At 37.3% G+C, this 22,683-nt stretch overlaps 3 protein-coding genes across 5 annotated transcripts in view; 2 read left to right on the top strand and 1 right to left on the bottom strand.

The window, feature by feature from the left end:
- LOC143378523 (uncharacterized) overlaps positions 1-22,683 on the bottom strand; it is a 497,243-nt gene that overhangs the window by 39,401 nt on the left and 435,159 nt on the right. The window lies entirely within an intron of this gene.
- The window catches only part of LOC143378509 (lachesin), a 351,722-nt gene that overhangs the window by 198,875 nt on the left and 130,164 nt on the right, over positions 1-22,683 (top strand). The window lies entirely within an intron of this gene.
- Positions 10,792-22,683, top strand: part of LOC143378514 (acyl-CoA Delta-9 desaturase-like) — a 271,792-nt gene continuing 259,900 nt past the window's right edge. Inside the window, exon 1 of the mRNA XM_076830337.1 lies at positions 10,792-10,795. The gene's annotated coding sequence lies outside the window, so the exon portion shown is untranslated. The remainder of the gene's footprint in view (positions 10,796-22,683) is intronic.

Genomic DNA, 22,683 nt, shown 5'->3' with positions numbered 1-22,683 from the left:
ATAACTGAGAATATGCAAAAACCGATGAGAATTCACGAGTAGAATCAAAGACACGAGATCGCACGCGATACGTTCTTCACCACACGCTACGTGAACAAGAGTGAAGGCAAGATGGTTGATCCCTTCCGGCACCGGCGTCGTCTCGAACATTCTCGAAGATCGACGGACGTGGGGAAATCTAATTGGTTGATCGAGTGAAATGGTGAGTCTGATTCGTTGATCGATTGTGGATTAGCCGTGAGTTCTGCTGCCCGGGAGGTGCTGCTGTGATCGTGAATGTGGTGGTGAGATGAACTAGATGAATCTCAAACACACTGCTTCTCAAAATTTGTTATGCTCCGGTTAAAAAAAAAGTTCACCCTGCCAAATCGTCGTTATTTAAGTTATTTACTATCGATTTATCTCTCTAGTTTTTAAATTTTTACCTTGATAATATTACAAAAGTGCTATCAAAGTTCATATGCCTGTGTCATTAAAAATAGCGTGTAATAGTAACAGCGATACAAAATAAATGAAAACAGATATTTATTGCATGAAAAAAATTAAAAATAAATATTTTTTAATTATGAGCAATTTCTTAGAAAAATAATTAGGAATATTTTTTCTCAGAATTAAAATTGAGTGATGATTTTTAAAAAGACAAATTTATCCAACCTCGTTAGATCAAAAGAAATCGTACAAAAAGAGAATTTCTTTTTTCCTAGGCCGTGTTAAAATATTCGCATAAAAAATCCGTGTAAAAACAAAATAAAGTGTACTATGTAGTAAATTTGTACGCACATCTTCGTTGCTTTAAACATTTCGTTAATAACTGTATATAGTTTATGGTAATCTAGAAATGAATTTAAATTGATAATCACTTTTTGTATTGTTTAACTTTAAATTGGTCTTATGCTAGCTATTTTAATGAACATGTGACAGTAATATATTCTGCATTAATCGTATCAAATTTTTGAATGCTGAAAACTGATTTTTTAAGTTTCGACTTTCTTAAAAAGCATGCTAGTATTTTATAATAGTAACTGTTTTCACTGTACGTAGAATCCCATTAATTACAGTTCGTGGGAATAATTATTGTGTTTTCATTTATGTATGATTTTCCTATTTCTCCTAACAGGACACTGATAGCCAGTATTCCAAACGATAATTTACAAATCCATCTCTCGGCTTTTGTAATAGCATTTGAAAGTATGCCTGTTCCACGACAATGTGAATTTAAATGATCAAATTCCAGTCTTTCACTCAGTTCCCCTTTCGCTGTAGTGGAACTCCCTCGTTGCACACCAGCTCTGTATCTTTTCTTCGTGATTCGTTATTCATTCACATGTGTATCTGTATGAGAAAAATTCCTTGTCGACCGACCGTGCTTTTTACTGAGAACCATCTGCTCCTTTCCCATTTACCTGGCGATTCATAAAATGATAATAATGGTTTTCATTTCCGAAGGTTTCTGCGCGCATGTGCACTGTGCACACACACTACCGACTGAAAGTATGAGATCAGTAAATAGTAATCTTATGACTTCTTCTAGCTTCGTTGAATGTAAGCGCTTAGTAATTAACGTGTACCGATAACTCTTCCTAGGACACGTGGGAAAATTTTTCGATAATTGTTGGAAGTGAATTTTTTTTATCCTGATAACTTCTGACCACGGTATTTTTCAACTTACTTCTTCCGACAAAATTTCATGGTGTGTTTCTCCTATTTAAACCATTTATTATCAATAACGGAGGGATAGGTGTCTAATACTTTCTAATGACTTACAAAATACCGGTTTAACTGTAAAAATATCACTTTTAAGATGTCACTTTGCAAAAACAGAAGAAATTTGTTTGTTTATATTTTTGTCAAAAAGTCATCACTTCAAGCAATTAATAAGGAGAAGCGACTAGAATGGTCTATAATAAGGATTGGACAGTATATCGAGCATGCCCAGTTGGGACTTGGGAGCCCAAAATCTCGTTGCGTTCTAGCGCACAGTGGGCCGGATTTAAAATTTGCCGCCTTTTGGGTCTTTTTTTAAGATATAGGAATGAAATTTGCGCCAAAAAATAGGGAAAAATCATTCCCTTTTAATGATGGATAATATAAAATATTTTACGTTTACTTAATTTTTCTTTTATCAATTTTTTAACCATAATTGTTGTGAAAAGCTTTTGCAAACCGTTTATTTGATACTGTATTTAATTCTCTTTTTAAAATCCATGGTGTTGATAAACAATAGACTAGTTGTTTCTGTATCATAACTTTCATAAATTAAGAAATTAAATTTTTATTCAATTATGTGTTAGTTCTGCAAACCTCAGAATCTATTGTTTCTCTCCGTACAAGGGTATAGCGCCGCGATCACCCCTGTCGTAGCTAAAATTGATGAAATTAAGACGGGTACGAGACCAGTCGACATTGTTTTCAAACCTCATTACAGTGATCTGGGGTGCGAGTGGTAAACCGATCATAAAAACGGAGCGCGCCGCTTGCTTACCTGGGCCGGGAAATTCCACACAGCTCTTTGCGAATTTATTTTGAAAGAAACCATCCTAAAATTTTTGAAGCTCGGGCATCACTGCTGTTCAGCGGTCGCTGGCAGCCTTCCGAACGCCGGGCCGGCGAATGGTTGTCGCGGAATACGTCCGTGAGGCGGTGTTGCCATTTCGTCAGTTCGCGCGCGCGTAGGTTGCAACTTTAACGGATGACCCTGTCCATTGGTATAGTCAATGGCGCAAGCTTCTGAAAACAAATTCTTCTCCGATGGGCGTTAGTGTGGCAACTGTTCTAGTCATCTGAAATGAAAAAACAGAGGTTTATTTTATTTATTATGGTTGTCTCTATGGTTGGAACCACGGAGGCCTTTTAAAAATAAAAATTTGCAGAGTGACAGCATTGCTAGTAAAACTGCTCGATTTTCACAAAAAATTGGTTGTTTTCCTTCTGTAATATTAATCTTTTACAAGATAGAAACTCGCCCGAGCTTCCAACCATAGCCAGTTATATTATGAACGTGTACGGAAAAGAGCTACTGGAGCGACCAGTAGTTTTCGAGATTTGCATACGCCCGCCTTGAAAAACCCTGTTTCCAGTAAAACGAGTTTAAAGTTTTTACAGGCAACAGTGCCGTATGGGAAGCGCTACCTTTGGACCTCTACATCTCTGGTAATATTTCGAATTTCAAAAAGTCGCTTTGCAGAAATATTTGTCACACCACAAACTACGAGATAAAGCAAAAAAAAAAATTTTCTATCATCTGCACCAGAGTAACCCCTTAAGGGAATTAGACAGTCAAATCGTTCGAAAATCAAGTATTTTTTGCGAATTAATTATAAGGAGACGAAAGCAAGCACAGACATTTCCTTTTACGCAATGTTTATTGTTATCACGTAGAGTAAAAAATATTTTTTTTTGTCTACATAGCTATTTTACAAATGGCGCCACACGAGGTTGATTATATAGTGGTTTAGAAAAAGTGTCTTTGGTTTTGCTCTGATATTGAGCTTTAAAATAAAGATACAAGAGTTTACTTTGCATATGTTTCTCCCAGAAGCTTGGATGGTTCGCTCAGAATTTTGGAGAGAACCACCGAAAAAATAATTGTACCGAAATTATTAAAATAGCGACTGAAAGAAGGCGATTTGTACGATAACTGTCGATTTTCGAGGTGCACAAATGGCTGTTTTTTTTATCTCGGAAACTAGAGCTTTTACACTCTATGCTGAGGTACCTACACTCGAAAAGGGAATATATTTTGAACATGCTATACAATTTTCAAATTGATCCAAACCTCGCTCTTTTCACAATCAGGGAAAAACCAAAGAAAAAACACCTACACATCAGTCGACTGTAGCGCCATCATATACATGTAGGTACATATTATTAAAACAAAATTTCTTTACAGTTTATAGTATTAATAAACATTACCCAAAAGTACTAGTCACAATTTGTATTCATCTCCTCGTACCACGCAAAGTAATTCTCAGGGAGCAAGAATTACGAGGATTAATAAAAAACATGATCTGGCCATTAGAATTACCAGATCAGAAGTATGAAAGAAATAATTAAGACGATGTCTAAAATTGTGAATGTTTCGACGAAGGTGCTGTTTGAAAACTTTAATTCTGAAATCTACATTTATCATTTTCATGTTTATGAAATGGAAAAAAAAATTGTATAATTTCAAAAAATAAACTACTTCCTAGTTATACCTGCTAATTTATATAAAATGCAGCCCAACGTTTTCAATAAAGCCTGGTTCTAAACTGGTACTATATTTTACCGTTTACGTATTAAGTACAGGTAGTGCGATAATTCTGTCACATGATTTCAACTTCTTGTCACAACCCCTCCTCGAACGCTATCACTGTAAAATTATACCTCTGAGAGAAAAAGGGAGCATGAACCCGATCACGTACCGGTTTCATGTAAGCTAGACTTGTATTTAAAATCGTCACGACTTCTTTTATTCATTTACTCAGGAATTGGCAAAATGCACTACAAATCGTGGCTACGCATACATAATAGATACGTGACTAATTTTTTCCCTGCACACTCTGCAAGGGTTTATTTTGTTACGTGGCCTCCTTTTGCATTTATCTGAGAATTGAAACAGTTGGTAACAGGTGAAAGCCTAATATATGAAACGTCACGAAACAGTGAAATATTTGAAATTGAATGTAGGTACTAACCATTTACGAATAATTAGTGCAAAAATGGATATGCCGTAACAAACATAGGTATACATTATATACAAAGTATACAAAATCGCAAATGTTGTCAACTAGATAACCGCGAATGATTGATTATAATAAAGAATTGTCAATAAACTTCTTATGAGATAAATGCTTGTTTTACTTTTTATAAATTCTCTCTTTTAATACTTCCGAGTATTCCACGCCGACGTATGTAGTAGGAAAATGTATTTCAATATTGTATACCTCTCCTGTATTACTATTATTTGCTTTGTTATAACAAGAAAAGTAGTAGAATCGAACTATAATGGAATCTCAATTACACTGTTCAACAGCAATTTGGACTTGTAACAATTCAATAACTGAATCCTGTAGATTTTTGTACGCTGAATGCGAATCTGCAAACCGTTTTCGCCATCACCCTACGTTTTCGAAAAATTCAATTGTGAAAAAACATTCAAATTTTCAACTTTGAACAACATCCTTTGTGTTCGAACAGTAATAGTTTTATTCGTTATTCGGTTGCTTGTATGTCACGTCCAGAAATTGCCGAACCGTTGTGGACGAGAAGGGGAGATTTCTTGCCCCGTCACCTCGGACGTAACCGTAATCCCTAAAGGCTGGGCGATTACGCCCCCAATGTAGTAACTGTGCTGGGCGAGTGGATTGGTGTTGAAGGGTCGAGGAGGAAAAGAAGGAAGGGGGGTGCGCGTTTCGTCTTGGGACCATCAACCAGACTCAACTCAGTAGGGCTATAGCTGACAGGCCCTGCCCAAGAAACACACGGGGACTAAGAGGAAATAACGTGGAACTTGTATATATACGAATGAGATTGGAAGGTAGGACTTGTGAGAAAGAGTTAGGAAGATTGGACCTCTGGTGGCGCTGGCGGACACTAAGTCGCGATCCCGTGGTGGGGCCTGGACGTCACAGTTCCGTCAAATTATTCTATGAACCCTCTCGAATAAAATGGTATTAGAAATTATTGTATTATGAACATTTAAATATGTTTAAACAACGAACAAAGGGAAAAGGACACCCGAAATGCACCAATGTTTGCAGATATCTTTCAATTTATTTCAAAATCTAAGGGTCTAGGAGAACATCTATCTACTCACAACATCCACAGAAGCAGTAAGTCACGTTTTGTTTTCAATAGAGAAACGAAACAGTTTGGCAAAAGTTTGGCAAGAAGAGGCACAAAAATTCCTATTGTTAGTATAAAAAATATTATAAAAATGTTATATATAACACAATGGTGTTGAATAAAACTTGATATAAATTTCATTTGTGTCATAACTTGATGTATGGATGATATTCTTGCCGTCAGTCACTTTTGTAGTTCTTATAAACATTGAGGCGTGTTTTCAACCTCTAAATGTGCAAACGAGCCAAAATAAAAAAATATTAATTTTTTTATTTTTCGGTCCTCTGAAGCGTATCCGAAAATCAGAGTAATTCTAGGCAGACACCTAAAATCATATCATTTTAGCTTTAAGTAGAAAATGGTACAGCTGTTCACGTAATACGGATGAACTTTTCCAACGCCATCATATGTGGCCAAGTAAGGAAGTTAACATACCTAAAGGTATATTTGTTCAAAATTTCGACGAACCGCACCCGTCCACCAGTCGTATAAAGCCTATGATATCTTCTTTAAGGCTGCATTGTAAAACGCATGAAAACGTCGCGTAAAAGATATAATTTCTTCAAGACCACCAGAGGAGATTCAATTTGCTCCTAATGAATTATCGAAGGCATCCCCCTGCATGTAGCAGCTCATGAAATAAGCGATCTATATTTAGATCTAGATTTGCCCGAAAGAAAGTATAATATCCTTCGTTCATTCATCAATGTTTTACACAAAAAATGTTTCCCTATTATTAAGGTATTGAAACAAATGAAAAAATCATTTTTACCTTCTACAATAGCTGTTATCGAGATAGTTGCAAAAAGAAGTGTATAAAACTTATTAAATACCACAACTGATAGTATTTTGAAAATGATCAGTATAGAAGATAGCACAAACTTAAGCTGATTTACAAGTGGGGCTTCTCACTTGTCCTCATATTCTAAAACGTGTAAAAAACTTAAAAAGGACACACATTAACCCGCACTGAAACACGCAAAACAATGAAAAAAACATCAAGTTTACTCGCACTGAAACTCGCCTCGGAAAAAAAAACAGGATCACATGTGCTGAAACAATTGAAACTAATAACTCTTCATAAATAAACTGTAAGTACGTTTTCAACGTAAACTCGCGGGTCGACTGAATGTTTGTCTACTTCGCGATGTGTCGATGCTTATTTAGATAACTTAACATCGGCAGAGTTGTGTTGATTATGAGAAACACCAAAACGAAATGCGCGTCTATGAAGTACGGCGCGGCTAACCAGAACGAGCTGCGCCGCGAGCATAACTTTATAACTCCAGATGTGACAGTGGGTTTGGAATTGCTTTCTTTCCCGTTTATTGCAGTTTGAAAATACTTGACCTTTCTCTGCATAAGTTTAGAACAGGCATGGGATTTAAGTGAACGCAGCGGCCGATTTTCAAAGGCAACGCCTCCTTTCTCCCGCCGCGCGTCTTGGCCCTCACAGCGGCCTAGGTTCGTGGAGCGCCTCAGGCCCGTACTATATGAACCGCGCGTGGTGCATTGAGGCGACACCGTATCAATAGGTTTCCACATCACCCATGGGGGTACTATCATCAAGAAGAACTGTGCGATCTTCAGCACGACATTTTTTGAAAACGAGGGAAGAAAAAGGAGCCGAATTCTTCAAAACACTGGAAGAATCGACATACCCCAAACTCAAACTTAGGAATTTCGCGCTCCGAATTTTCTCCATGTTCGGATCAACGTATTTGTGCGAATGTTCGTTCTCGAAAATGCGTAGCATTAAGACAGAACAGCGCACACGGCTAAACGATTGCTCGCTTTCAACGTTGATACTTACAACGTCGTTCAGCCTTCCCATTAATATTTTAGATTTGCCCAGCACGTCTAAACGTGCGCGAAAATCTAGTTTTCCCAAACATATTTAAAATTTTGATAGTATAACGCGTTTTTCCAATCCATTATTTATCGCGGGACACAGTGGAATAGGCCTACACTGACAAAAAAAAAACGCATCGATGATAGTACCCCCATGGGTGATGCGGAAACCTATTAATACGGTGTCGCCCCAATGCACCACGCGCGGTTCATATACTACGGGCCTGAGGCCCTCCACGAACCTAGGCCACCGCGGGGGCCAAGACGCGTGGCGGGAGAAAGGAGGCGTTGCCTTCGAAAATCGGCCACTGCGTTCACTTAAATCCCATGCCTGGTTTAGAAGAACTTTCTTGGGTTGACCGACGAAGACGTCAGTCTCACCAAATTCTTCGGACGCAGTACATCAATCAAGCAAGCATACACAAATAAACTCATTCTACCGTTTTCGTTTTGGTGCTCCTCATGTTCAACCTAGCATCGACACATCACGAAGTACACAACAATTAAGTGGGCAAAACACTGTAACGGTCTGAAAAGTAAGGGCGTTCTTGGGAATTTTTTTCAACCAACAACGCAAGTAAACCAATGTAGTAAAGTCCATTTCATATATATTGGTCGGTGAGTTCGGTTTCACGAGCCGCGCTGGAGGAGAAATCAGCCACCACCACCTGACGATCGTGGATTGGCAGTTAGAGTTGCGTGGCCCTCACAGGTTATGGTCGGGTAACGGGAACGCTGCTCGGCTCCGCCTGAACGTAGCCGTGTGGCTGTTGTTTATTCTTAGCGTAATAGTTGTGTGCGCTACGAAGCTGTGCGTAGACCAATACGAGTTGAAGCTATCGAGAAAGAATCAATGTTCTGACCAATAAAGCTCCTGAATTTTTTCGGAGCTAAAGCACACCTATTCTGATGTATTTATTTCTACGCTAAGAACTCGGTTTGGCCTACACGTCAGGAGCTTGGTGCTATCCCCACCACATCTGACTCGCTCTTGTTCTGCGAAAGCGAGAGCGAGATGGAACGAGAGTGTGTCAGAGGGACTGAAAGCAAGCGAGGAACGGTACAAGACAGATGACGCGTTGATACATACTTTGTCTCGCTCCGTTTTTCATACACCTGATACTCCGTCCTTTGCGTGCGCGCCGGCCATGAGCGTTTAGAGTTAGAGTGTTTAGACTCGCTTTCATTCCATCTCGCTCTCGCTCTCTTTAGTTAGTATAGTTCAGGGCTCTCCAGTGTAGGGGCCCCTCACGCGCCAGTTTCCCCTTCCAATCTTTAGCTGTGGCGGCGTGTGTCACCGTGTGTCACTAAACATGCGCGCTCGCACGAGCTCGACGACGGACACGCTGGTCTGTCATGGTCGCCTCTTTAAGGTCTGCGCACACATATGTTCCATGTCAGTTCCGTGGTCGTAAAAGGTATCGGTTGCTTGTTTTGGAATGGAGCAGCGCACACTTGTCAGTTCCGTGAAATTCAACGGTCTCTCCGTACCCGTCAGTTCCGGGCCGTGAGGATCAGTGTTAAAAAATATCGTTTGCATACTTTGCAATGGAGCAGCGCACACTTGTCCGTGTCAGGGCTATCAGCAGATGTCAGTGTAAAACCCCTATCCGTTCAGTGAAACTAAAATTTGGTTGTCCTGAAATCACGGAAAGGTTGAAAGGGACGACGTTTTGTAATAATTATGAAATAATTCCTTATTCTTTATCATATGGATATGGAAGTGTCGCCAATAGATTTCTTGGGGTTTTCCGATGAAAGTCATACCAAGTGTCATACAAATCGGACTACTTTTACATAAGGAATAGAAATAGCTTGTGTCAAAGTAGTCCGATTTGCATGATGTTTGGTATGATTTTCATCAGAAAAACATAAGGAATCCATTGGCGGCACTTCCCTTTCGATATGATGGAGAAAAGAATTTCTTAATACGCTGTAATGGATATTGCACCCTCGACTGCGGGGACTCGACCTCAATTCGCTACGTTCGGCCCAGGATTCATACCTTTTTCCGGAAAAAGCCATAAAATTCGGTGGGGCACTGCGGGGGGTTGTCCTCGCCACGGGGTACCAGACTGCACCCTTTGACGGGCGTAGCTCCAGATTCACCCTGTATCATTTGTGCAATGTGTGACCCGACTACCCTCCGTGTAATCGGTCTGCGCGAAGTAGGGCGCAAGTTCGATCATTATCAGTACTCCTGCCCGAGAGGAATACGATTTACTTTAATTATAGTACATGCGTGTTTTGTAATAAAATGTTTCTATCGTCTCCTGAGTTCAATAACTGGCATCCAGACATCTACGCTTCTACAATCCACCGTCAATACGCCTCGCGGAGAGACACAGGAAGAAAAGGAGTAGTCCGCTGTCGACACGTGATCCTCCCTACAAATTCGATACATCCTTACAAACGCATCCATACAAACGCATCCTTAGCATTTCGTCTCATGTCGATTTTTGAGTTTGGGTAACCACCTTACATAAGAATTTCATAGTAGAGTCTTCGTCACCAAATAACTGTAAACTAGTGTTATTAGCAAATAACAAATAATCAAATGTTTGTACATAGAAAATATTACAATCTGTACTTGCGTAGACGCTTACAATGGCACAGACGCGGCGTTATACCCTACAATTCAAAGATTTGGAGTATATTGTTCGAAGTCACACACAAATGATAACCTTATACACCTAAGGGACATTCCATGCGAACTCGGACAGATTTCGGAGTAATTTTTCGTAGATTGCTGAAATTTGAATATGTTGTAGTCTTTAGTGATATTTAAACGTAACTCAAAAATATGGACATTTTAAAATTGGCCCTGTAAAAATTGTCGAAGTTGACGCTGCGTCGCCCAGCACCGCGGTACTCGCAGCGGCCAAGCGGCTATACCTGATATTCTTATACAGGATTCTCGAAAATGGTAAGTATTTGAAAAAAAACTGAAGAAGGAAAACTCTTACTCTTTTTTATATCCAACGTAACATGGTATCTCAATTTTTGGTGTTCGCAATATTTTCCTTGAAACGAGGGTGACTTTTAGTGTTTTAAATGGAATGCTATATATTTGATTACCCAATATGAAAGCGACTGTCAAGACAAATTCAACCATATGGTACACTATGACCTTCAAAGCCACACAAGGTTAGGAATGAAGTAAATATATTGAACTATCTATCTAGTGGATTGAGTCTCTTTCTATCATTCCTAACCTTGTGTGGCCTTGAAGGTCATAGTATACCATATGGTTGAATTTGTCTTGACAGTCGCTTTCATATTGGGTAATCAAATATATAGCATTCCATTTAAAAAACTAAAAGTCACCCTCGTTTTAAGGAAAATATTACGAACACCAAAAATTGAGATACCGTATTATGTTGGATATAAAAAACAGTAAGAGTTTTCCTCCTTCAGTTTTTTTTTCAGATACTTACCAATTTCGAGAATCCTGTATAAGAATATCAGGTATAGCCGCTTGGCCGCTGCGAGTACCGCGGTGCTGGGTGACGCAGCGTCAACTTTCGGCAATTTTAAAAGGCCAATTTCAAAATGCCCATATTTTTTACAATTAGACCATGAAGGGGAAGGATAGAACTATATTCTGTTTTTTCAGATTTTTAAAATCGCGCCCGTTGTTAAAAAACTGCATTTGTTTAAAATAGTTGCACAAAAATGTTTAATTTTTTCTTTTAAAACTGAAATAATTTTTTCTCAAAACTTCAATGTCTTCTCTATAAGCACCGTAAAGCACATCTCCGTCCGTTTACTACTTCCATAGCTATAATGTATTGAAAAAAAGTTAGCACTTAACTTCAAACAGCTGTAAAATCGACATTTTTCAAAATTTCGAAAAATCCTTTGAGTTACGTTTAAATATCACTAAATACTACAACACATTCAAATTTCAGCAATCTACGAAAACTTACTCCGAAATCTGTCCGAGTTCGCATGTAATGTCCCCTAAGAAATTGTACGTTTAATGAAAAATATTCATTCATACTTCAAAAATAGCCGAACATATTTATACTCGAAATTGACGAGAAATCATTAAAATTTCAAAACATTAACTCAACTCGGGTACGGGTTCCCGTTGTCCAATTACTTTGATTTTTTGCAGATATCATTTCCTCACCAAGTGTGGCAATTTAGGGGGGTAAGACAAAAAAAATTGGAAGTTGAAAAATAAGGACCATCCTAGTATGCATACATACATACATTCATATAGGCACACAGGCGCATCGCCGATCATTCTGCACAAACACATATTCATATTCCACTTTGAGAGTCGATTTCATTTCAAGCGGAAAATGTGTAGCTACGGCTGGCAGCCTGCAGCCCACGAGGGGAAAAAATCGATGGAGGTCAGAAACAAGGAATTCCCGAAAGCGAAAGGGGATTTCCTTCTGCCCCACCGACCTAAACTTTTCTCCCCCATTATCCCCGTCTTCTTTTTCCCCTTACGTGTTATATAGTTCCCAGGCATCATATTCGTGTCCTCTGCTTGTTCCTCGTCTACATTCCAGAAAATAGAAAAAAAGAGACTTAGGAGGACAAAGTGGAAAAGCTGTGACGGTGTATACCAAGGGATCGTTTCGATGATTAAGAACGACATTGCTGTTTTTTTTCCAACCCTCGTGAAAAATGAGTCTCTGGTAGCATATGCTCGATAACGTGCTACATTTTTAAGCTGATATACCCAACACTTTTTTCGTATATTAATATATTTGATCTCAAATAATTTATTGAATCGTTATTATTTATTATGTTGTAAACTAATATTATTACAATAAAGTTTCAATTTATTTGTTATGAAACGGTTCGGTTATTTAAGAAACGACACATGTGACATTTTTGGCGGGTTTGAGTTATACACATGTCTTTATACCTCACTGTTACAAATAACCGTGAAGATTGAGTTTATTCCAGGAACAATATACCTAAATATATATTATATGTGAAAGCACATGCGTTGTTTTTGCAGTACAAAAGGGGAAGATGATTCAGGAACATCGGTCATGCGCAGAACATTTTCCCACGTATTTTTTTTTATCGTTTTAATGACATGTAGGGTAAAGGTACCAGCAGTTGACCATGTATCAGTAGTAGACAACTTTTCAGAAAAAAGTGAAAAATAAGGTTTTTAGAAGTGCTAATACCTCTTTTCAACAGCGCACCGCGGGTCCTAATACCCACAGTTCGCCACTTCTAAAAACCTTATTTTTCACGTTTTTCTGAAAAGTTGTCAACTACTGATACATGGTCAACTACTGGTACCTTTACCCTATGTTCAAACAAATAAAATTTGTAGTTTCATCTTTAAGCTGGAAGTTTTGCATAAGAAACCCCAAAAATCTTGGAAAATGTGGTTTACTGCAGAAACAACATGTGTAAACATTTGTTCAAATTTTCTTTGTTAGGTCTTTAATCGAAATTTGGTTACCTACATTGCTAGAACAATGTAGAAACTTTCATTAAAAAAACGTGTATATATTTTTTATTGAATTTGAAAACAGGAATTATTAGAATAAAACAGTTTTTATCGTTTTTCTTAAAAGCTGGAAAATGTCACATAAGTACATAATTCTGCCGGTGATTATGAAAGTGGTGTAAGCCATGTATTTTTTCACCGACTTCAAAAGGAGGAGGTTACTCAATTCGTCACGTATATTTCATTATGTTTGTATGTTCATGCATAAGTTCCGCATAGGTGCGCCGATTTCGATGATTTTTTTTTTATTTGAAAGAGTATGAAAAGCCGGTGGTACCATGCTAATTTTTTTTAGTATTATCTAGATACTCTAAAATTATCTAGAATTCCAGTTGTAATGTATGTTCGCGTCTAACTTTGTCACGCGTGTACCGAATAGTATGTTCCCCAATTGGTACCACGGTAAATGTTTCTTTAACCAACTTCAAACAAAGGTCACTAAAAATTATAAAATAATAAACTTTCTAAAAAAAAATCAAAAAACCGTCTTCAAAGGTGCGCTAAAAAGAATAAAATAATTTTTTGTAAATCGGCGCCAAAATAGAAACAAAATTAAATCGGCTGGACGCGTGACGTCCCACTAAATTTTTGGGCGCTCTAATTCCCGGGCGTTAGTGTGCTAATGGACTATAATTGTAAAGGTTTGGAAAAAAATTTAATTTTGTTTCTATTTTGGCACTGACTTAAAAAAAATTATTTTATTCTTTTTAGCGCACCTTTGGAGTCGGTTTTTTACTTTTTTTTTAAAAGTTTATTATTGTTTCAATATATTTAAACTGTTGCGTTAGGACGTGTTAAAAAATATTTGTCTATTATTGAACAAAACATTTCTTAGCATATATGCTGATCGAAAGTCAAAATTATCTATCATCGTAAAATTTTATGAGTAACTTGTACGGAAATGTATTTGTTAAACCCTTGAATGTCTCTCAAATTCCGAAAGTGCTCAAAAGTAGTTTCTCGATCTTCGCAACTTAATAAATTCAAAACATTTTTTTCGAACAAAAGTAATTTTTATTTTCTAATGCTTTGCTACTAACAACATTACCATTTTTGGTAATGTACCTTTTTGTAGTCTTTATCACTATTTCACCGAATTTTTCTTATATATTCAACATAATTAAGCATATTTTGCGTTTTCATTCTTTTTGTCTTTTCTTCTTTTCTTGCCCCACATCGAATTAATACATACCTAATATAAAACTATGTAATTATTTCCTTTCTCATAAATTACTTGCAGGGAACAAATGACTTACGCCACTATCGAAATGAACGTGAAACTGTCGCGGCTCGTTATGAAAATGACACTATCATGTCATTGCTTACTTACTTGATGGCTATTTTGCAACAATTATTTCATAATATTAAAATACAAATCAACAGACGCGGTCCGGTCTGGAAGCTAATTCCCCTTCCCCCTCTACCCACAGGCACACTGAGCGACCATGTCTCTATTGGGAGTAGAACATTAGTATGCGACACTAGCGGTCGGTTCGCAAACTAATAATAAAGGCCGACGCAAGTATACCATTTATTGCTACTACATATTGGCAAAGATTTCAAAACCCGGAAAAAAATGGAATTTTCACAGTTTCGACGAACTGAATGCAAAACAAGTGTTGTGCAGCAAATTGTAACTCTACAATGAAGAGTAATCTCAATTTAAGTTTTCGTAATGTGCCAAAAAGTGGAGCAAGTAAAATTGCAAGAAAAAATTTATTTGGAAATTTAGAAACGATTGATAAACAAGCAGAATGGTTAAGAAGATTGAATATACCCAATGATACGAGAGATGTAATAATTTGCTCAAGACATTTTCGTGAAAATGATTACTATTTTCCTGATGTAGATGCTAGCAAACGAATTTTAAGAAAAAATGCAGTTCCAGTATCTGTAACTCTTACTGAACAGAGAGAAGCATTCAATTTAAAAAGAGAAGAAAGACTTGCTCAAAGGCAGTTAACAAAAAGTAATATGAACAGTCATAAAAAATGTTTGCATGCATGGCCACTGCCAGCCTTGCTGGAACATACCATTTTCTCTATATAAACCTCTTCAGGCAAATTAATATTTGAGCGTTTAATTTTGAACTTCCCCGTAATCGTGTGTGGGTTAGCAATTAACGCACTCGTTTGCAAACATAGCGCAGATATATTCCTCATCTCTTCTGTTTCATCGCTTATACCGCATACAATTATCATTCCTGAATTTACGATATTCTGCCCTTCTTGTACACATTTCAAGATTGCGTCCAAACGCATTGTCAACATTTTTTACTGTAAGAAAACTTTGAAATATACTTTTATACTACTGGATCCATATAAACATATAGTAAAAGTATACTTGCGTCGTCCATATTTGTTATGCACACTAGCGCCACCGTTCCGCGGTGGTAGATTCCTTTGCCAATACACGAATGCTAGCGAAATGGGTACGACCCCGCAGCTATTTTGGCCTTATCTTAGACATAGTTCCGGTGTTTTAACATGATCCAGCGAATATATTTTTTTTTTAACCCATTTGTAGTTTTACTTAATGTTTCAAGCTGTTTTTCTAAAAGATAAAAGAATTATTCTGAATTAATAGTTATCAAAATGATACTCTTTTAAGAGACAAATAGTGTCGGTTTTTCAAAGGTCCAACTGACGCGCTGCGCCTCAGAGTCTCCTCTATAGCAGCGTTTAAACCAAGCAAGATGGAGTGAGCATCGTTCCTCCCTAGGAAACCACCGTGCAGGCCACAGGGTGGGCGGGAAGCATAGTGGGTTCCGAAAGACCACGTCTTGACTCGATGGGATCACCGTAAGGAATTTTGCTATTGGGTAGGCCATAACGGTCACGAATTATAAACGTTCGCAAACCGGGGAAACCTACCCGTCTTTTAAGGGGGGAGCCTGGTGTAGCGGATCGAAGATATCGATTTTTTTTTTGCATAAATCAATAGTTAAACATCACGACAATATGTTCCCAAAGCCGCAAAACGAAATTCGAAAAATTAAAGCGGATATAGCCGGTTTTGCTACGGAGCGCCAGGCTACCACAAAACTTTAAATGCGTTTTTCTCGAAACGACAGTTTTATACTTTGCGGGCAATGTAACTCAAAAAATATTCGACCAATCGACTTACCCTTGTGCACGGATATTTGTGAACATTTTCTTCATAGTACTAAGTTATTAGTATAATGATATTGTTTAAATAAATAACTTTTTTTTAGACATTTAAGGCAAAATTTCGTTGGAAACAGTGAACTTTTTATTCAAGAGGCCGCCATTTGTTCATTTTGCATCTTTTAAGTTTCAAATTGCTTCATTCTGTGCGTACACTCATAAACTAAAAGAAAATTGTTCGATTTTTGGTTTCAGATGAAACCAAAAGACGCTACGTTGCCCGCAGTGCAATAATTGCGTCGCCAACGGACTGGGCATAACTTTGTTATTTGCCGCTCTTTTTTAATAATTTTTTTTTTGATATACCTTAACCTGATAATACAATATTCTGAAAGTTTCAGAAAGATCTATCAAATACTTTCTTTAAAAAAAATTCCCGAAAAATGCCTCGATTTTCATTTAGTTACACCAGGCTCCCCCCTTAAGAGACAGTCAGACGTCACGTACCGCTAGTACTTGACGCCAGTAGATGTCGCCATTCTCGGTTTACTTCTCCACTTGACGCCAGTAGATGTCGCCTTTCGAAAGCAGAATCAACAGACGAAAACCTTTTTCCAGAAATCTCATAATGTCACTCCTCTGCCGTACCCCCTTCAAATACATGAAAAAGTAGAGGACAAAAAGAGTATTATTTGTACTTCTACGTTAGATTTATCTGTATGTAAGAAAAAAGTGATGAAATCCCCCCCACCCCCCATAAACATGACTCATGTATGAAAGAAGCTAATTCCCTTTAATCCTCGAAAAAAAAAATAAAAATGTTTAGATGCAAAGATTGTGAAATCAACTTTGCTAATTCCAATTGTATACAAATCAATTCAGTGCTCAGATTTTCAGCTTCGGTTTTAAGTATTTAGCGGGCCGTTGTATAAGAAAAAACTCTGCATTTCTCTTAATCCACTATTGACTTTGATTCGTTTAAATTAGTCTCTACCAAGTTTTTATCATCTTCGATCGTAAAATGATCTTCATGCGGCCCGCTAATTACTTAAAACCGAAGCTGAAAATCTGAGCACTGAATTGATTTGTATACAATTGGAATTAGCAAAGTTGATTTCACAATCTTTGCAATTGAACTTTTTAAATTTTTTCGAGAATTACAGAGAATTAGCTTCTTTCATACATGAGTCATATTTATGAGGGGTGGGGGTGGGGGGATCAATATAACATAAAATTAGTGCAATCTCAATTTTGGGGAGTTTTGACTTACATTACTTTCATAATCACCGACACAATTATATCGTTTCTGAAATAACCGAATCAAATATTGTTATTAATTTCATAGAGACAAAATGTAAAAAAAAAAACAGTTATAAAAGAATAGTGCCTTCCGAAGTTAGAACTGATAATCTTCTTTCAATTTTTAGAGAATATAATTCCGGAATTTTTGACAAAATATATAATGTGTTCAAATATGCAGTGAACGTTTCATATTACGTAATTCAGGACATTACTGCAAATTGTTATACGCATATGCGATATTTACTTATCTTTGTTTTGGAGGCACATGTTTCACGGTATGATAAAATGGGACCCACGGAACTTTGCGTAAGGAATGTTAATTCACTGTGCGTAACACTCTTGCGTAAAAAATAAAATTTTATGTAATGATATTTTAATTATCATCATGACACTGATGCTCGTGACGAATCTTCCGAAAATGAAGTCGACATTTCGATCGGAAAGAATTAATTAAAATGCTGGTTGATATTTATTCCCAAAGGGCACGCGAGTATCCATAGCATCTGCGTTCCAACTAAAGACCTGATTACTTTAATGGTAACATCGATCGCAAAGAAATGGTTTTCATTACGATACACAATTTCTCTTCCTTACATTAACTCGGCTCAGCGCGGTGTAGGCATTATACAAGCTTTTTCGTGTTGGGGAGAAATGGGACAAGCGTTACGCGTCGCTGATTTTTATAATGATATTGCAATTAAATTCAGTTCATGACAGCAGGTATTACGAAACGTTCGCGCCCCTGTCCCGCGGGAAAAAGTTACCGTTATTATTTGAGACATACTTATCCAGGAGACATTTTCTTTGACGTAACGTCGAACTGGTTGAATAATAATGTACTTTCCTACTTCTTCTCTCCCTTCTCCTTTTCGCGTTACCAGTGGATAACCGAAGGAAAATAATCAATCATTCTCGACAGTTCGCAATTTTCTGCTTTCAATCATTCCCATCCACGGCCCCATGTTGTTTCTTGCTGAAAGTGCCCGTGGAACAAACTCACGCGGAAGAATTAATCCTCCTCTCGTGTGCTCCGTGCAGCTCGGTGTAACACTAAAAGGACAGGTGTAACAAGTAGTAGTAGGAAAGCGGAGATAGGTAGCAAATGCCATCAATTACTTTCTCGTTGAAAATTAATTAACGTAATATTCTAGAAATTGAATTTCTGTTTTTGGGTATGTGCTTTCTGCTAGGTTTCCAAATTCCAGTGTTCCAAATACGCTGGACATCCTCTACGCTACATTCGATTTCACAACAGAATGCACTAATTGCTTAAATATATCTGATGTTAATAATTTGCGTTATTACAAAGCTCAGCTTTTTGGTTATAAACGTCACGTCTCTCTAGGTCTTTGTACCGGAATGTGAATTGCTAAAATGCACACCAGTCGTCTTCCTTTCGCCTTTGCAATAAAAGATGACACCCCGGGCTTCAGATACCATCTAATGTAGCAGCTCGTTTCATTTCCTCGAAGATTTGTTCCACGATACCGTGTCAGAGACTTTAATTTCGCAGAGACAATTTGGATATTCCCTGCATCGGATGTTACTTTTACTTGGCGAAGAGCGCAGCAGCGATGAAGAACGGAGAAAAAGAACTTTCGCTGAGAGAGATAAGAAGACAGAGCTGGCAATATGCAGACGTGAAGCAGCGGTTAAAAATGGATGATGTAATTTAATCCTTTGCACTCCTAACAAGCGCCGCCAGGCTCACTATGGTTTAATTTAACGTTACGTACTAGTGTCATTAAACATCGTAAAAAAGGAAGACTTTGAATTAAATGAATTATTGATTTTGAAATCTCTGTACTATATTTTTTCTTATTTCCAGTTTCGGTATTTAATAAATGCAGCATTGAACAAAAGATCTCTGGTCGACCGATAAGCGAATAGGGCTGGGACTATTTGTCGAATTTTTCGGTATTCGAATATTCGAATACTTCGGTTGCTCAATTATCCAAGTATTCGAATACTATTGGGTTGGCAACTAAGTGATTGCGAATTTTAAATAAGAAGGAAAATTGAAAAATTTTACTTGAAAATATAACTTTATTAAATTAGGTATTGTCCGTTTTTGTCGGTGACCTTTTGCCATCTTTCAGGCAGTCTCATAATTGCATGTTCATAAAACGTCTGATTTTTGCCAGCAGAAAACTGAATTAAATAAGATTTTACATCATCAGCGTCATTAAAAATTTTACCATTTAAGGAGTTCTGCGTGGAACGAAATAAATGGAAATCTGAAGGCGCAAGGTCAGGGCTATGTGGTGGATGTGACAACACATCCCAACCTAGCTCCAATAATTTTTGGCGAGTGACCAAAGATGTGTGGGACGTTGCATTAGCATGTTGGAAAACAACAGCCTCACGATTTGCCAATTTTGGCCGCTTTTCTTGAACTGCATCGCTCAGTTTGGTGAGTTGTTGAACGTAGACGTTTGAATTAACCGTTTGGTATCTTGGTAAAAGTTCGAAGTGCAGAATTTCTTTATAATCCCACCAAACTGACAGCGTAATCTTTTTCTGGTGAATCTCAGCTTTTGCTGTTGTCTGGGCTGGTTCATCCTGCTTCACCCACGATCTTTTTCGATTAACGTTGTTATAAACTATCCACTTTTCGTCGCCAGTAATCAGTCGTTTCAGAAATGGATAAATTTCGTTGCGTTTCAGAAGCGAATCGCAAATGCTAATGCGTTTCGTCAAATGAATTTCCTTAAGCTGATGAGGGACCCATAAATCGAGTTTCTTAACATAGTCAAGCTGTTATAATTTTTTTTTTAATACATGTATGCGATACATTGAGCTTCTCTGCAATCTCACGTGTTGTGCTATGACGATCTGAATCGATAATGGCCTTGATATGGCTCTCATCAACTTTAACTGGACGGCCAGATCGTTGCGCATTTTCGAGTGAAAAATCACCAGAACGAAATTTAGCAAACCAATTTTGACACTGCCTCTCCTTCAAGGCTGCATTCCCATATGTGGCACGTAACTTCTTGTATGCTTGCCATGCGTTCCTGCCTTTTCGGAAATAATACAATAAAATATGTCTGAAATGCGCGTTTTGTTCTTCCATTTTAAATTGGGATAAAAACGAAACTAAATAACTAATCGATACAATTTTCTTACTAATTAAAGGTGGAAGCTCAAACAACAAAAAAATAATATAGATTAGGTCCTTTGAACACGTTGACGAAACAACAGAATGTGCTAACACCATCTATCGACAAAATCCGCAATCGCTTAGTTGCCAACCCAATATTCGAATATTTAAGTATTCGAATACTGATGCATTCGAATAGTATGGTATGAATTATAAATCAAGTAAGTTATACATCAGTATTCGAATACATCAGTATTACTATTCGAATGCTTGTATATTCGAATACATCAGCATTACTATTCGAATACTTAAATATTCGAATACATCAGTATTACTATTCGAATACTTAACTATTCGAATACATCAGTATTACTATTCGAATACTTAAATATTCGAATACATCAGTATTACTATTCGAATACTTAAATATTCGAATACATCAGTATTACTATTCGAATACTTAAATATTCGAATACATCAGTATTACTATTCGAATACTTAAATATTCGAATACATCAGTATTACGATTCGAATAGTATGGTATGAATTATAAAACAAGTAAATGATACACCAGTATTCGAATACATCAGTATTCGAATAGTATGGTATGAATAATAATTCAAGTAAATTATACATCAGTATTCGAATAGTATTCGAATAATAACATTCGAATACTCAAATATTCGAAGTTTATTCGTAGCATTGGAAAACTTGTAAAATATTCGAATAGTCCAAGCTCTAAAGCGAATAAGTAAGCGAGACAAACTGTTCTGCGACGCTGTATCGTAACGATTATGATTATTACCAGTATTTTGTAAAATTATAATGGGGTAATTCGTGGTAATATGCCACAGTTAACTTTGAAACGCGATAACTCGCAAGTATAAGTAGATACAGGGAAAGAGATAAAACCATATGAAAGTGTAACTAATTCGGTGCATTGACTAATAAATAGAGATATGTAAATTTTATAGTTCAATAAGAAACGTACAAATATAAAAGTCCTCGAAAGTGGCATATTACCCAAGTGGTGGTTAAATATGCTACAAGGTCTGAGGTAATACGCCACAAGCTATGAAGTGCGAACTAATCACTCAAATTTTTGAGAATCGACAATATTTTAAACTGTATCAAAATATTAGTAACTAATAACAAATATTTGAACTCAATGAAACGTAAACTATATTTTAAAAAATAGTTATTTCTTACAAAATAAACAGTCTCCAATCTCTACGCAGTCTTCATGGATCCACTTTTTGCAACAAGTAGTTTTTACCCAGTCACATTTAGGTCCTTTTTTATCGTAATAACATAGTTCACATATTGCACACTAGTTGCACATTTTCTGCATAAGTCGAATGGTCATTAGAAATATCTACATCAGGAGTGTCGAATTTCCCCACTCCGAGAGCCGCACGAGTCGGGCCCCCGGTCAGCCGGTTCCCCCACTTATTTTTCTCCAGGCGTTGCACAAGACCCAGCAGGGAGAGAGTGCGGCACCCGGAGGAGAAATTCATCAGAGTGAAGTAAGTGTGGAGGGGGCCGTTCTCCTACGGTTCTACGGAGCAGCCGAAGAGGAGAAGGAGCCACTGCGGCTCGCGAGCCGCTAGTTCGACACCCCTGATCTACATGCTCAAAATTTGTTCTATATTGTAGTACGAGCCTCCTTCACCGTTTGAATGGCTGCCTTTAAACTTTTGCCTGACCAAGCAGCACTGTTTGAAGTTCATACATACTTCTCAGACATGGTTCTAATACGAAAAAAAAAAGATGGCATTAAATAGAAAGAGTTATAAAGATACGTCACAAGTGGCATATTACTCCAGACGGCCACAAAAAGAAAGGTTGAAAATCTCTCCACAAAGTACATAGTTTTAACGGATGTGTGAGAGGTTATAAAATTTGTTTGTTAATATACTTTACCATAATCTATTGAATTTTTGTAGAACTGTTCACACAAATGTATAATCTGCATTCTAGTTGCAGTGTGAAATTAGATCAAG

The sequence above is a fragment of the Andrena cerasifolii genome, chromosome 2 (genome assembly GCF_050908995.1).
Source record: "Andrena cerasifolii isolate SP2316 chromosome 2, iyAndCera1_principal, whole genome shotgun sequence".
Taxonomy (NCBI): Eukaryota; Metazoa; Arthropoda; class Insecta; order Hymenoptera; family Andrenidae; genus Andrena; species Andrena cerasifolii.
Note: the sequence above shows the minus strand (reverse complement) of the source record. Positions and strands in the feature narration are given on the sequence as shown.